The sequence below is a fragment of the Coffea eugenioides genome, chromosome 11 (genome assembly GCF_003713205.1).
Source record: "Coffea eugenioides isolate CCC68of chromosome 11, Ceug_1.0, whole genome shotgun sequence".
Classification (NCBI taxonomy): Eukaryota; Viridiplantae; Streptophyta; class Magnoliopsida; order Gentianales; family Rubiaceae; genus Coffea; species Coffea eugenioides.
In genome coordinates, this window is record NC_040045.1 from 4,132,467 (window position 1) to 4,136,899 (window position 4,433).

Consider the following 4,433-nt stretch of genomic DNA (forward strand, 5'->3'; position numbering starts at 1 on the left):
TGTGAAATTTGGTCATCCTGTGGCTAGTTAAAAATTTAACTAAGGTGGTAAATAGAACAAATGACCCTCAAAGTGTTGAGGGTGAGGCGTTTGAGTAACACATTAGTCTTGACCATTGCAAAATTAATTAGAATAGTTCGCTTTAAAGGAACCTTGCCAATAGTTACCATGAGCGTGATCATCTCCCGAGGTACAAGATTTGCCCTCCAAATCTGATGAGCGGCGTTTGGGCAAGGGTTAGCTCATGATCCTTCAATTCCATTTGTATGAAAGAGTTATAGTATAGTATGTTAAAAAAAACTTCCTAGATCAATGTACACTTTCTTTACGAGGTAATTATATGCCAGAATCTCGATAACCAATGCCTCGTGGTTATGAAAAGTTAAAGGGACTAAATCATTTGGCCCATAAGAAACTACCTTTAATGGGATGTGAACTAGGTTTTATTGAGTCTATGGCAAACTATCGGTAAGTTCTTTTATGCAACTTTTAACTGTCTCCTCTAGCCAGTTTGCCACATATCATATTGATCACCCCAACTAGGTGGCGATCAGGATTGGGGATTGGTTTCGGGGCAATCTATCAGATTCCCTATGGTTTCAAGGAGACTGATTAGCATGTCTCCGATCGTTTCATTCAACCCACTGATCTTTTTTTTGGTCATCACGACGATCTCCACGGGAATCCCAATGCCAATGTTGCTTAACAAATTACCCGAAGTATTCTTATTTGATCAGATTTTTGATCCCTCTCTTGAGATTGTTACAATTATTGGTCTCGTGACCAATATCTTGGTGATATGCACAATACAAGTTTTCATTTCTCCTCTTCTTTTCGGTCATCTTAAGAGCGGGTCAGTCCAAATTTTATTGCTCCATGACAGTTAAAATATGAGATCAAGTAGCATTTAAAGGGGTAAGATCCTTTTCTGAAATAGGAAGCTTATCTTTGCTAATACGATCAAAGACACTCTGGGAGTCACACCATAATCCCTCCAAAGTGTTTGGTACGTTCTTGCCCAGATTTGCCTTCTATTTTCGATCGCGGAGGTCTATGCAACTTCTCGTTTTGATTGATTGAAGTCACCCTAGATGAACCTATTGGTTCTTTCCCAAATCTCATCCAATGTTGATGGATAGTTTTGGGAAAACTCCATATTGAATGCTGTGGTCTAAGCCCATGGATAATGACGGGCGTGGTGACTTGTTCCTTAAGGTAAAAAATCTGTCTGCTTTCCTCTGCAAAATAGGCTAGGTATGACCTTAATGACTCATTGGGTTGTTGTTTGACATTCATCAAGTAGGTTGAAGTCCTAGTTATGGGTTAGGAGGAAACAAACCAGCGAGCAAATTTATTCACGAGCTCATCCAATGAAGAAATGCTCTCTGGTTTCAATTTTCAAAACCACTTGCGAGCATTCTCTTGTACAAAATGAGAAAAAGTTCGGCACATCACAGATTTCGAGACCCCATACAGTTGGAAGTGGAAAGAAAGGCACGAGTCGAGATTTTCCCCTCAATTAGACTCTGATGCCTAAGTTTAAATCTCATTTTGATAAAATAAAGATGAGATGCTTGATATTAGAGAGAAGTTACATTTTGGGTTGAAGAATGGAGGGTATTTATAGTGATAGTAAGATATACGGATTCATAGGTACTCGAGCCGCTTTTATGGTATAGGTGGCGGTTACAAGTCAGCTATATAGGAATAGGAGTATCAAATAGGCTGTCAAAAGTTAAATAAATGTGTTGGTGATCCATTTTACCTTAAAAATCTCACATAATATAGTAGATTGGCACGTGACACACTATTTAGTAGCATTAAATAGATACATTTTTTTTTTAAATTTTCAGTAGTAGCTTTTGATGCTAAAATCAAGGTTTGAACATGAGATTTCATGTATGGAAGGGGAATGCAATCACCGCTGGACTAACAACCCATTTGTTCTTTTATTAGTAGCTTTGGTCAAGAGATACATGCTACTTGATGGACGGAGTTCCTTTTAAATGTGATGAAGTTTTAGAGTAAGTAGAAAACAAACCACCTATGTTGGATAACTTGTATTTAGGTAGTAATAATTTACGTATTATTCCCTACACATTTTTTTAAAATCAGTCATATTTTTTTAATGAAACTTTTGTGTCAATGAAACTTTTATGTATTATTCCCTACACATTTACGTGCCTTTCTTGAGCGTTTGTATGAAACTTTTTTGTAACTTATCGTAACATTTATAGAAAAACTTTTATATACTTTAGGGATTGGGAATTTTTTTTTTTCTTCTTTTTCCATATTCTCTCTCTTCTTCTTTCTCCCCACACCCCCATTGCCCGCCCGTCCATTGTTGGTAGTTGGCCATCACCATCGACGACAACCTCTCCATCTCGTCAATGGGGGTGCCGCTGATTGACGGCGCCAACGGAGGTTGGGACACCGGTGATGACCTGAAGCAAGGAAGGATAATGAAAAAGAACAAAGGAAAGAGGAAAAAAAACTTTTTATGTTTTTTCGGGTTTTTTGGATTGTGAATTATTAGAGACATTTTTACTGTAGCACTTTTTATGATGTGATATATGTGAGATAAAAAGGTAATTGAGAAGATAAAAAGGTGTGTTGAAAATTGTAATGATGATGTAAGCAAATATATTTTGACAAATAAACCGCAATCCAAACAAAGATGTGTATTTTGGAGTACTTTTAGAGAGTTATTGTCAAAAAAATTATAAAGAAACTTGTTTACTAAAAACAAGCCAAAAAACTTGGCGTCCAAACGGAACACGTATTCTTCTGTCCCATAAATAACGTCACAAGAATTGCTACGGTAGATTGTACGAAACATTCTCCAAGAGCTTAATTTCATACCTTAGAACTGGTGTGTCAAACTGGTGAGTGGATTAGTACGTATTCTTCTGTCCTTGGCCTATGATTGTGGAAAACTTCTCAAACCCACCTCCTCGGTAGTCAGGCAGGCCAGTCGCCACCCCATCGCACCCCGTGTCTTAGATCCCTCCCCCCTCTCTCTCTCTCTCTCTCGCTCGCTTGATCAGGCATTGTTTCAAACGCCTCTCGCGCATCTTTTATAGTCCCTTTCCCACCATTTTTCACGGGTACCATATTGTCCCAACACTCTATCTTTTCTCTTTGTTCTAGTTTCTGAGCCAGCTGTTGTGTATTGCTGAGTTTCTCTTCCATTCTCTTTAATTATTCGTTTCATTGAAATCTTCCCTCGTATTCCATGCACTGCATATATCAGGTGTAGTAGTTTTTTATAAAATTTATATGCGAGACTGGACAGACGATCTTGGAATCAAGCTTCAGGCGCAAGAAAAAGGTACTCTTTATGCTTTCTTAATTACAGTTTTTGAGGTGTCTCTGAATTGGGAATTTGGTTTTGCTATCTGAATAGGTTAATTTGTATATATTGTTGTTGTTATTGCTTTTCTAAGTATAATGTTGGGTTGAGATGGAGTGAAGTTGAAGCTCGCATGTCTGCCCCTTTCTGCGATTATCCTTCATTTTAATTGGAGGTTGCAAGACTAATAATATTCATAACAAATCCGTTTCCCAAAAGATTGGTGCACTTCTTGGTTTTTGCTGAACCAACGATATTTGATGACAAAAATTATCGTAATTCATAAGCGTGCGGTTTGTGCTCTAGGTATCTGCTGTTGGCGTAAGAATATTAGGTTGCAATGTATGCGAGAAGAATAAAGAGTAATACTCAGAAATGGTATCTTGTGCTTCAGAGGGGAAAGTATTCTTGTTCTCCTAATTGCCGGGAGTACTCTTCATGTGGTTCTTCAAGTTGCATACAAACAGCCGGAAAGTTTAATTCTCAAGGAAATTTGATCAGAAGATATGTGTTAGAGCGTGTCTACCCATCCTGTGTTGCTTCTGAAAGATTGTACACAAGGCTGCATGAGAGACCACCTGTTAGCTTGAGATGTGGTTTGTATAGGTTCTACAGCTCCAAAGGTGACGGAAGGAATGCAAGTGAGGATAAACCACATGCATCTGGCACATGCTCGACTTGGCGAAGAAGATCAACAAGTTGGCCATTGAAAGTAACGCTTCCTTGCATCGTGTATGCTTAAGGTGACGGAATGACATAAAAGATTTTGGTTCCTCCTTCAGAGTGTATCCAGATTTCTTCTTCAACAATTCTCTGAGATGTGGGTTGCAAAGTTTCAATGATGAAAAAAACACCTGGCAGCGAAAGATTGGTCAGGGCTCTAGCGAGAAAGATTGTATGCATGCTTGACACCTGTTTCTAGAGATTTTGTAAGCTACAATTTCCTTGTACTTCTTCTTTTCAACTATAAAGAACCAGAATTGGTCTTAATCTTTCCTTTTTTCCTCTTGAGATTATATTCTTAATAATGGCAGACTGGGCCAGTCATCTTTCTGCAGCTACATGTCTATAGATATTTGAA